Source organism: Amblyomma mixtum, chromosome 3, assembly GCF_055824585.1.
Source record: "Amblyomma mixtum isolate Tamu chromosome 3, ASM5582458v1, whole genome shotgun sequence".
NCBI lineage: Eukaryota > Metazoa > Arthropoda > Arachnida > Ixodida > Ixodidae > Amblyomma > Amblyomma mixtum.
Window position 1 is genome coordinate 197,060,370 of NC_143014.1, and position 12,676 is coordinate 197,073,045.

Sequence of the window (12,676 nt, forward strand, 5' to 3'; positions counted from 1 at the left end):
CAATGAGGCCCACTATTGCGATACTGATTCAAGGAAACGCCCAAATGCTGTAAGTCTTCGGAATCCCACCTGGTGCCCCCAAAAAGGCTTGGTTTTGTACTCCAGTGTCCTAGGGACCGCACCCCAACTCTCACAAAACTGCTGTTACATGCAAGACCTCGACAACACTATCTTTTTTTTTTTTTCAGAACAGAAAGGGGCAACGCCATCAGCATAAGCCAAAATTTTAATTTCACATTGCGATAGCCAGAAGCCACGAATTGCTGCGTTTTTTTTTTATGATACTAATGCATAGGGCTCTAGCTATCAAGCGGGTAAAAAAGGCGATAGCGGCCTGCCCTCTCTAACCGGTGATTGAAGTGGAATCATGTCTTTATGTCTGTATGTCTTTAAGCGAGACATCGCCAACGTTCGCGCTCTAAGTCGGCAGAGACACAAGACTGCTTACGTGTGAGAAGGCGTAAGCCCGCCCGTGCACATTGTGAACGCAGTCGCCGCACGCTGCGGTGTGATACAACTCGATGCCACGCACCTGGCAGTTTTACGTCTGCCTGGCTCTACGTAGCCGCCGCAGCGCCACTGCGCCCCTTCTGATGTGCGCGCTAGCTATGTGAAGGAGTCGCTATCGTACTGCGGTCCGCGCTCCGCCTTAAAGGTACAACGCGATAGCTAATGGCTGAATGCATGCAGAATTTCTCTTTCTCTACTTGACATTCATAGATCACAGGGAGTCCTCATACCACTCCTGGCGCAGTGGTGCAGCGGTTAAGCGATGCGCCACTGTTCTGGGATGGCAGGTGCTGCCACAGGTGGGACTTTTGCGATACAGGTAGGTTGTACCGAGCCCCCGCGCGTCCATTCATTAGTTTAACTGCCACCTGCCAGGTTGCATTTTTTACATTTTATGTCTAGGGTTCAAGGCTGTCGCCCTACGCTCACTCCGCAGTTTTTTTTGTTGTTGTTCCTTCATGCGAGTTTGTAGGCATGTGGCAAAACAGAAGGCGCTGTGGAAAGCGTTGTGCAGACGACGCGACGCCAAGGCTACGCCCAACCTTCTCCCGTCAGTCAGAACGATGCACCAATGGAGTGCCTTTAGCGAAAGTAACCCCCATGACGTCAAGGGGGTTCAGAGTAGTGGGGCGGGGACGTTTTTGTTGAAGGAAAGAACGAACGGGCTTTGATTTGAATTTTTGCAGCTTTTCGGGGCGCGCATGGCTCTAGTATTTTGCAGAGGTTATCTTCGATGCCTCATCTATGCAGTGCGCTTGTTTTTTAAAAATGTCCGGACCCTGGAAAGTGGCCCTTTAAGCGATGCGCCACTGTTCTGGGATGGCAGGTGCTGCCGCAGGTGGGACTTTTGCGATACAGGTAGGTTGTCCCGAGCCCCCCGCGCGTCCATTCATTAATTTAATTGCCATCTGCCAGCTTGCATGAATCTTCGAGGGGTAACATCGAGTGTTAATACGCTAATATGCACGCACTTACGCAAGCGCGCGCGCACACACACACACACACGCGCGCACGCGCGCGCACACGCACACGCACACGCACACGCACACACACACACACACACACACAGACACACACGCGCGCACACACGCGCACACACGCGCACATACGCGCACACACGTGCACACACGCGCACACACGTGCACACACGCGCACACACGCGCACACACGCGCACACTCGCCCACACATGCACACACACACACGAACGCATACGGGTTTTCACTTAGTCGGGCAAGTAAGGCTTACGCCTTAAAAACAGTGTGCTCCTTATCAAAATCTTTTGCCAGATCAATCTGAATCATAAGAGCCACCTGGCCAACCTCTGTCTCCAATACCGAACGTGCGATATGGATATGGTTTCGGATACTACGGCCTTTGATTCCACACACCTGGAGCTGCTCTAATAAGTCTAAAGCCACAAGCTCGAGACGAGAACAAAGGACCTTCGCAGATATCTTGTAATGCACGTTGCACAAGGATATTGGACGATACCATTCAACAGGTTTCAACCAATCCCCAGCTGTGTTTTTCGGGATTAGTACGGTGTGACCAGTGTAGAACGTGGGAGCTGGAAAGCCAACATAATAGGCAGGACTGAAAACTTCCAACAAGGAAGGTGCTAAGCAAGGCATAAACGTATTATAGAACTCAATACTTAGGCCATCCGGGCCAGGATACTTCTGGCCCTGTAGTGCAGAAATAGCCGACTTGAACTCGGCTAAAGCAATAAGACCCTGAATGACTGCACGCTGCTATCTTCAAGTCGAGGAAACGCTTCTTGAAGTGGCTGAAATTTACCCACTAATCTGATTTCTACTACCCACATAGAGTCGTGTATAATAGTAAAAAAAAAAAGCACCAAGAATACCTGGCGTGTCAGAGTATGTATCGCTTTCGTATTAAATTTCTAAAATCTACTTGGAAAGAGCAGCCTGCCTTTCATAATTAAACGCGTGGCCAGATAGTTGCTCATTAACGAACCTCTGTGTCCGCGACCTTATCAAGCCACCCTGATATTTTTCTGCGCTAAACTCTTGCAACTTTGCTTTGATATTGTTGATGTCATCAAGATACGATTCCGGTGCAATTCTTTCCAGCGCATGCAGTACATTTATTCACTAATTCACGAGGGTGAAGATGCTTCAGGAATGAGATCCGCGATGATGATTCAATAGCAAAATTTTTCAAATCCTATTTAAATAGATCCCACCTTTGAAACACTGAAAGATCTGCATGTTCCCACGTATCTTGGAAGCAAGCAGCTACAGCGCGCTGAAATGTTTCATCTAAGAGGAGAGAATTATTTAGCTTCCATAGCTTCAACCATGGTAAGGAGTACGCGCTGAGTGTACCTTCCTGTCGGAGCAGACACCATGCAGTGGTCGATGAAAAATATCGGCCTTAACCAATAGCTTTAATGCGCCAGCAGAAACGTAGATCCTGTCAAGTCGAGAATTCAAAGAGGTCTGCATAGCAGGATGCTGGTGTGACTACGTATGACGAGTTCGCGGAATGCGGCCTGGCTAAGCAAGGCTTGAAGCCTGTGGGTATCGTACTCCCATGCAAAAAAAAAAGAAGAAAAAAAGGGCCTGCCTGGCCTATGGGTATAGCGTACCTGCCTCGGAACCTAAGGGTGAGTGTTTCGATTCCCGACTACTTATCCCAATTTTCTTCTTAGAGAAATTCATTTACTTTAAATACTAACACGACGTAATGACGTTTGAGTCACGTTGCGACGCCTTGTAATCACCAGATTTCGAATATTTTAATCACTTTTCTATTCCGCCGCTTCACGTGTGGCGTAGCCATATTTTCGATCAATCCATATTTTTTCCTGACGGCAGCCATGAAGGACGCCGCCAGATTTTCTGCAGAACAGCTGCAGGACCTTAAAGCTATCGCTTTAATTAGGGTTAGGACCGCATGTAATAACTGTGTCAGCCTTCCTGTCAGAAGTTACGGTGTGTGTGTGTGTGTGTGCGTGTGCGTGCGTGTGCGTGTGTGTGTGTGTGTGTGTGTGTGTGCATGTGTGTGTGTGTGTGTTTTGTGTGTGTGTGTGTGTGTGTGTGTGTGTGTGTGTGTGTGTGTGTGTGTGTGTGTGTGTGTGTGTGTGTGTGTGTGTGTGTGTGTGTGTGTGTGTGTGTGTGTGTGTGTGTGTGTGTGTGTGTGTGTGTGTGTGTGTGTGTGTGTGTGTGTGTGTGTGTGTGTGTGTGTGTGTGTGTGTGTGTGTGTGTGTGTGTGTGTGTGTGTGTGTGTGTGTGTGTGTTTTGACACGCTACATGCAGTGCTGTCAGTGGTGCTGTTCTGACGTGTGCTATTTTGTCGTTTCGCGTTTAGTTGTGCACCCCCAAAAAGGTTTCAAAGAAAAAATGAAACAGGTATTTGCTTCGCTGAAGCTTACTGATGCAGAAATGCAGTGTGCAGATTTTTTTTGCGCGAGACTGTGCAAAGTCGAATAGCAAGCGTGAACGTTCTCTCACTTGTTTTCAATCTCTGCCCGTCTCACCTCTTTTTTACACCTATTATTCAGGGTATGATCGAGGTGCATGCCGACCCGCTTCTGTACCGCACCTTTCCTTTCAAGTACACTGTAACCCCCACGCAGACGCACTCAGAGAGTCCGAGAGGGGTCCGCACTGCACACGAGTGCCGTATGCATTTCCCCTCCATCGAAACGGGCCCGCCGGGTTTCGATGTAAGCGAAATGCATAAGGCGACCGTGTGCTGTGTGATGCATGTGGAAGAGCCTAAGGTAGTCGAAATTATTTCGGAGTGCTTGCGACACCTCTTTCTCGCTTCGTTATTTAATTGCCTCCTTCATGCTTTCCCTCCTGGTGTGCTGAGCGCGCTGCGCTTCTTCGCCACTGGTGGGTTTCGAGGCACCGTAGGAAATGAAGCAAACGTCTCCGTAGCCCAACCGACTGTGAGCAAGTGTCTGCGGCGGTTGGCGGAGACTATTTTCAACGTTGGGTCGCAGAAGGGGGTGTGTTCGCTTTCCGGCGAGACCCGAAGAGAAGGCGGCGGCGAAGGAGGGCTTCCTTCGCTCAAAATTTCGCCGCGGCAGTATCCACGGCTTCGTCGGGTGTGTGGATGACATACTCATCGCCATCAAGAAGCCGCGGGCCAGCGCTAGGAGCAAGACCCAAGGGGTTCTACGCTGCACAAATGAGTGAGGAGACCTCGGCCTCTCTTTTCGACCGCATGAGTTCGTCTACAAGTGCGGGCCTCGGCAAAGAGAGTAAGTTTGTTCTATGCGTGTTTTTTCTCACATCTGTGGTGCGAACATGCCCATTCTGTCCGTGGACACGCGCTGGTCCGAATCTTTCCACGACGCGGTCGTCTGGCGCCACTCCGAGGCGGAGGAAGGCCTGCTGGACGACGGTGAAGTTTTTTCTGGGTAAGCAGTAAAAAGGCCCTGTCAGCCGTCGGGCGACCTCAATCACATATGCTGAGCTCCAGCGCACTGCATTTGCCCTGATATGCTAAAGCTACACGATTGAGCCTGACCAATTACACCAATGCAGACACTTTACACTATGATGCCGTGTATTTTCACCATTTTGTTATTTATAATTCCAGGAGAAGCACAGAACTCATATAACGTTGTTGAAATACATCATATTTCCTGTCTAAGAAACCAAGGCAAAATGCACCTGACTGCATCTGTGTTGTATAGGGAATCATAATCCATGATTTCCATCAGTACGATGGTAGAAAACTGACCTTATAGCGGTGCTCACTTATATATCACCATCCTGTGTTGTCTGTATGATCATGAATATCATATTGTGCAGAGCCTGGCTGTGGGCTACATGGCATGAGTCTTGAATTGTATAGCAAACCGTCGTCTAAGGCTGTTGAAATCACCAAGAAATTTTTTGTAATTTTTTTCTTATGCCGGACACAGTGTGTACGCATTGGAGCTAGACATATGGCTGCTTGCATCAGTGGCGTGGTACCATATACACGACCCAGCTTAAGACCTGTACAACATGCCACATTCTTTCGTACTATTTGTGGTTGAGCGCTGCATCGATGGGCCCAATAGCTACTTAAAGTGCTTTCAAAGGCACTGGAGGCACGACCACCAGTGGGAGTGGACACTGTGCATCTTCATTGCGCGTGCCGCACTTCACAACCTCACCTTGGATGCATCCATGTCTGCAGAGGGCTCAGGGGACACTGCCACTGACCTAGATAACAACGGGCTACCTCTACATGCTGGCTGCCTAGTAGAGACAGGATTCCTCCTCACCTACCTCCAGGGGAGAGAAATGCACAACTGTATTTTCTGCCTCTTAGGACGACCCGTCTCCAGAGGCAGGCGTACTTAGGGATGGTGCAGGGACAGTTGCGGTGGCAACTCTAGCTTCAGGCAATGACTCACCATGCTGGCTGGCGTGGAGAGTCATATCACAGCCACTGGTTCTGTTGCCACTGTCATTGCCTCGTGTAGGTGCACAGCACACATCTGCAAGTGTGTGAGCAACTGTGTGATGCGGTTGTGCCGTTGCGCACAGCCAGCCTCGTGGTCTGAATGGATTGCCAAATACAAGCCTTTATAACTGTGTTCAAACAAGTGCCCCACCAGCTGCCACTTTATTGACAGTGTGTTTGCTAGTATACTTCCCAGTCCCTCAGCAGCGTGTTGCAGTCTCTCTCTGAAAGCGGCACAGGCGTTGCAACAGCTCACCCTGTGTGTTAAACGCATCAGAGTGCACTCTCTTTTGCCAATGCTTAAGTCGACCGACCTGCCCCTTCCCTGCTATCTCTCTCCGCCTTGGTACAGTGCCTGTGGTAATTACCGGTGTGATGAACAGGCATAAAACCAAACGTGTAGTGCTGAGTTAAGGCTTTAAATGTTCGTGATGGTTGTTGGAATCAGAAAGCACCACCAATGCTTTCTTTTCTTTAGTGCAAACTACATTCAGTAAGTGCGTTTATTGTTTTAGCCACAGCGTTTCACCTGACCGTTCTTATTGCAGAAGAAGGAGTGTATGTACAAGCATGCTTTACCTTGATGTACAATGATCATAATTTTCAAGTGCAATTAAGAAAAATATGTTGAGATCAAAGTGCCTGTTTTCTTTCATACTGAGGCTGCCTGTTCAATAAATACTGCTTGGTGCAGTGTACATAATGCATTTTCAGGACTAGAAAACATTTTGACCGGTATAAAATGCGTTAATAGCAAAGATAAGCTTTTAGCTTGATGGTATGTGACTAGGCGTTCTGCTCTGTGGTAAAAGCGAACTACAGCAAGGAGAATGGTGTATAACAATTCATAATAAATATTGTGAGGTGCAGTGGCCACAGTGAGCGTTGAATGACTAGAAAGTACTCACTAATAGAAAAAGATGTGTAAACATCACAGATACATCGCTCAGGAGATGGTGTGTGAGTAACAAAACACGACACCATTACTGGGAATGCTCTACAGCTCGAAGAATATACAGGCAGCTCCATTATGGGAAAGTTTCCGCACTCAGTGATTGCCCCCACAACTGACACTTAGCTTAGTTTATGATAGGGCAACGCTATGAAGCCTTACCCTTGACGACACGATACTGTGACACTGCCAAATGGCCTGACAAGCTCCTTATGCTGTTGCATAATGTGTGCAGCAAGTACACCTGTGACTCTTTTCAAGTTACTTCTCCTCTTGGTATTTAATATCCTTTTTCAACTTTAATGCTTCGTCTTTTGTACAAACTAGTTGTTCCTTTTTCTATTGGAGGGGCCTATATACAACGCCCCTCAGCTACAAGGGACCAAGATATAAAAAAACCCAAGTGTTCTTCTGAGCTGAAAGAAAGTGCAAGTTAGAAGCTAGGAGAAGTATTTAAAGCCCTTAAAACAACGCCCCCACCAAACCCAGCTATACCAACACGATCACTCTGCCAGTGGTGCAACATGCAATGAAATATTGCACACTACTGCACCGTCTTACCTTTAGCGCCGCCGCACTACCTCACTGCCCTGGATCATATGCGAACTTGAACATTGCCTCTACAGAGTCATTGTGGAAAATTCAGATTACTCTATACAAGCCAACGCTCGCAGCCGGGTCAGCAGCCGAGCACCATAACGACTGAACCACCGTGGCAGCAGAACTGGGAATTGTTCCCCTAGTTAGACTATAGCTAAGATTTCCAGAAATGCGCTCATTTCTAAAAAAAAAAAGAAATGATGTCCTTGTTCTTTTCTAGTTATCAAGACAAACATGCAGGTATGCTTACTAAACAGGAATTTCACGTCGCGCAGCGAGCTCCCAATACAGCATGAGGAAAGGGCTGCGCGTGTTGAGGTAAGGAGGTGGTACGCCAGATCACAGCAGCGGGTGCCACTGGCCTTGTCAGGGACCATACACGCCCGTGTAAAGGCTGGTTGGAATGCAAGCGATTGAAAATTGAGCAGCGCAGTGCTGCGAAAAATTTGTAGCTTGTTGCAACATCGCCGCTCTGACTGCTGGAGCCGCCGCGATGGCTCTGGACAGCTTTTGCGCCGCAGCAACAAAGCGTTTTCACTTGCATGGGAAACAGGCTTTACTCGAGCGCACGGCGGGCTTGTGCGGGCTTCCGTCAGTTGCAGAAAAAAAGAAAAGCTTTTACTGTCTACCCAAATTGATGGTTTGGTTTATTGAAGTGTAACGTCTCAAAGCGACTCAGGCTATGAGGGGCGCCGTAGTGAAGGGCTCCGGAAATTTCGACCACCTGGGGTTCTTTAACGTGCACTGACATCGCACAGTACACGGGCCTCTAGAATTTCGCCTTCATCGAAATTCAGCCGCCGCGGCTGGGATCGAACTCGCGTCTTTCGGGCCAGTAGCCGAGAGCCGTAACCACTGAGCCACTGCGGCGGGGGCTATCCAAATTGAGATAGAGAAAAAAAAACTCTTCGAACAAGTGAAATTTCCCGACATTACGCAAAAAAGAAACCTTTTTCCCGTAAACGACGTCCAGATGCTCTAGAGCTAGGGAAAAATCTCTAGGGTTGACAGAACGGACTGGCGTAATGCTACTGGTAGCCGCTGGCCGCCTTTGGATATGCTTGCAGTTCCTAGCAGTTTTCTTGGGTTTGGGCTCTAGGTTGGACCAGGAGTCAGTCACTTTGGGGAGGAACTGGAGAGAAGTTGATGCCTTTAACAATGAACAGTGTTTTAGGTCCCTTAGCCTGCCTTAGGCAACAGAGATATGCAAGGAACTTTTTGTTTGCGTATCTAAATGACATTGGACATCTCGAAAAGCTCTAATTTCACCTGCATGTCACCCTCACTCATTCTTCACGCAGTGAACTTTGTTAGCCCATTTTCCGGACTGCGCACTTCATGATCATTACTCGCCAATGCACGATACCATAGTACGCATTTAATGGCCACATTTGATCTTCTCCCATTTTCTCTTTCTTTCATTTTACCTTTTCTGCACCGCTCGCCTTTTGTCTTTGTCGCCCAAATTTCCTTTCCCAAGCAGAGTAGCATGCCAGCGATTTTTAGACGGCTGATAAATAATCTCTGGTGGTGGTGGAAATAATTATTGAGGGCCGAGCCCCCTACATGGCACTTGGGACACCTCTCAGTGTAGGGAGGGCTCCCTTACAAAGCAAAGGGTAGACCTTGGAGGACTATCCTAGAGAGAGCGCTAGTAATGACATGTTTACGCAAAAGGCGTACTGGCGCTAAAAAAACGAAGACAACACACACAACAGGACAGGACTGGCGCCAACTTCCAACTAGTTTATTCACAGAAAAAAACCACTTAAGAACCACACTGCATGCAAAAAAATACAGACAAACCAGAAACAAGGGGTGACTTAACAAAGATGCACGTGCCAAACGGACGAAAGGAATGATTATAACGCTGCAAGAGACCCACTCAGAAACCTAATCTCTTCTTCTGACAATGACACAGATGGCTTGCTTATGCAGATATCGCCCCTCTGTTTGATGTAATAGGCTTCTATTATTTCACGCTCTAATCTGTCTTTTGATCTTGCAATGAATTTGGTGTTCTCAAAACCAGGACGGCATTTGCAGCTTTTGCAGTGAGTGGCCATGTGGCTGCCATAGCCATTTTTTACAGCAATCTTGTGCTGCCTCACTCTTTCATTGTAGCACTGACCTGTCTGGCCGATATATTCCTTGCCGCAGCTTAGAGGAACAACATACACAACATCAGCCGTGCATTCAGTGGCGCGAATTTGGTGTTTCTTTTTGCACTGCTTAACCTTTCTTACTCTGTTGAAAGTGCAAACGCGCGACAGCTTGCAGGGAGCAGAAAGCACCACGTTGATCTTATATCTGCTGGCCACTTTCTTCAGGTTGTGCGAAAGCTGGTGAATATAGGGAATCACCACCGTCGGTTGTTTTTCTTTATCCTTGTTTTTTTGACCCTGTTCTCCCATCAACATCCGCTTGCGCTTCTTAACCAGGTCCTCACTAATGCTAGTTATGAGGTGTTCTGGGTACCCGGCTTGATGAAAGCGTTCAATTAGCGCATCGAAGCTCTGTGCCATCTCATGCTCACACGATTTATCCAAGGCTGCATTCAAGCATGTCGCAACGATTCCGCGCTTAATTAGCTTGGAATGTGCACTACTAAAAGGCAGTAGCTCTTTGCACGATCTCGGGTTGTAGGACCAACAAACATGGCGGTCCTGCTTAAATTGAAGTTTCAAATCAAGAAACTGCAGGCTATTGTTGTGGGGAACTTCATGCGTGAAACGGAGCCCTTTTGATTCACTGGTGAAAATGGTGACTATGTCTTCAAGGATGGCGCTTGGTTTTGAACCTACATGATCGGTTAGCACAATTAGGTAGTCATCCACGTATCTAAATACCCTACCGTGGATGACTACCTAATTGTGCTAACCGATCATGTAGGTTCAAAACCAAGCGCCATCCTTGAAGACATAGTCACCATTTTCACCAGTGAATCTAAAGGGCTCCGTTTCACGCATGAAGTTCCCCACAACAATAGCCTGCAGTTTCTTGATTTGAAACTTCAATTTAAGCAGGACCGCCATGTTTGTTGGTCCTACAACCCGAGATCGTGCAAAGAGCTACTGCCTTTTAGTAGTGCACATTCCAAGCTAATTAAGCGCGGAATCGTTGCGACATGCTTGAATGCAGCCTTGGATAAATCGTGTGAGCATGAGATGGCACAGAGCTTCGATGCGCTAATTGAACGCTTTCATCAAGCCGGGTACCCAGAACACCTCATAACTAGCATTAGTGAGGACCTGGTTAAGAAGCGCAAGCGGATGTTGATGGGAGAACAGGGTCAAAAAAACAAGGATAAAGAAAAACAACCGACGGTGGTGATTCCCTATATTCACCAGCTTTCGCACAACCTGAAGAAAGTGGCCAGCAGATATAAGATCAACGTGGTGCTTTCTGCTCCCTGCAAGCTGTCGCGCGTTTGCACTTTCAACAGAGTAAGAAAGGTTAAGCAGTGCAAAAAGAAACACCAAATTCGCGCCACTGAATGCACGGCTGATGTTGTGTATGTTGTTCCTCTAAGCTGCGGCAAGGAATATATCGGCCAGACAGGTCAGTGCTACAATGAAAGAGTGAGGCAGCACAAGATTGCTGTAAAAAATGGCTATGGCAGCCACATGGCCACTCACTGCAAAAGCTGCAAATGCCGTCCTGGTTTTGAGAACACCAAATTCATTGCAAGATCAAAAGACAGATTAGAGCGTGAAATAATAGAAGCCTATTACATCAAACAGAGGGGCGATATCTGCATAAGCAAGCCATCTGTGTCATTGTCAGAAGAAGAGATTAGGTTTCTGAGTGGGTCTCTTGCAGCGTTATAATCATTCCTTTCGTCCGTTTGGCACGTGCATCTTTGTTAAGTCACCCCTTGTTTCTGGTTTGTCTGTATTTTTTTGCATGCAGTGTGGTTCTTAAGTGGTTTTTTTCTGTGAATAAACTAGTTGGAAGTTGGCGCCAGTCCTGTCCTGTTGTGTGTGTTGTCTTCGTTTTTTAGCGCCAGTACGCCTTTTGCGTAAACATGTCAAGCTACAACCAACTAGCTCAAATCAAAGTATTGCTAGTAATGACCTTGCGCTGGTCCTAAGTTACCCATGGCCAGGTTTCCGAGTGGTATCGTCAGGGGTGGTATTCTCCCGGTGTCGCCTTTTGCGACATGTCGCATTAGGGCGGGGCCTAAAGAAGTGCGCACAGTTGCTCGAAGAAACGGAAAACGCCGCCAGCACTTTCGTCGGCGGTACTTTCATTCACTCCGAGAAGCGACAATTTACCACTGCTGATTCACTAAGTGCAGTAGTTTCGTATCCTTGATTAGTAGTTGTTAATTAAAGCAGAGATGATTATTTTTATTTCAAGCAGCATAATGTACATATTACAGTCAATGAGTACTTAAAATGCCATCTCGTCGCTGCGGGCAACGTCTGCTTCGTCGTCTGTTTACGACGGTGCAAAGTAAGCTCGCATGGCGAGCGACAGCCCGGCTCAGCAGACGGTAATTTGGCCGCGCCGCAAGAATTCCAGCTTCACTGCTGCTCGCTCCGATGGAGTGCGAGGAAAGGAGACCCAGTGTTGTCGTGTGCCGACTCGCACGATAGCCGTGGCGACACCGAAAAGCTTCGTCGGTCAGAGCAAACGGGGCGCGGTGTCCGCGGACACGGCACTCTTCTCGGCTCAAAAACCAGGCAAGGAGAGTGGGAACCATGGCGTCTAGTATCAATTTCCTAGCCCGTCACCCGCACGATACGCTTCAGCGCGTTCCGTTGTTCGACTAAGCGTAGTAAATTGGGGCGACGTCACGATGACGTAGCAGGAAGGCGGATCCCTGTCGTCACGCCGCCGTCACCGCGGCTCGAGCCAATCAGCGAAGAGCGAATGCTACATGTCGCAAGAGGCGACACCGGGAGAATACCACCCCTGGAGAATACCACCCCCAGGGGTGGTATTCTCCCGGTGTCGCCTCTTGCGACATGTAGCATTCGCTCTTCGCTGATTGGCTCGAGCCGCGGTGACGGCGGCGTGACGACAGGGATCCGCCTTCCTGCTACGTCATCGTGACGTCGCCCCAATTTACTACGCTTAGTCGAACAACGGAATGCGCTGAAGCGATTCGCGCGTGCGACGGGCTACGAAATTGATACTATAGTCGGATACAACTTAAGTCTGCAGTGAAG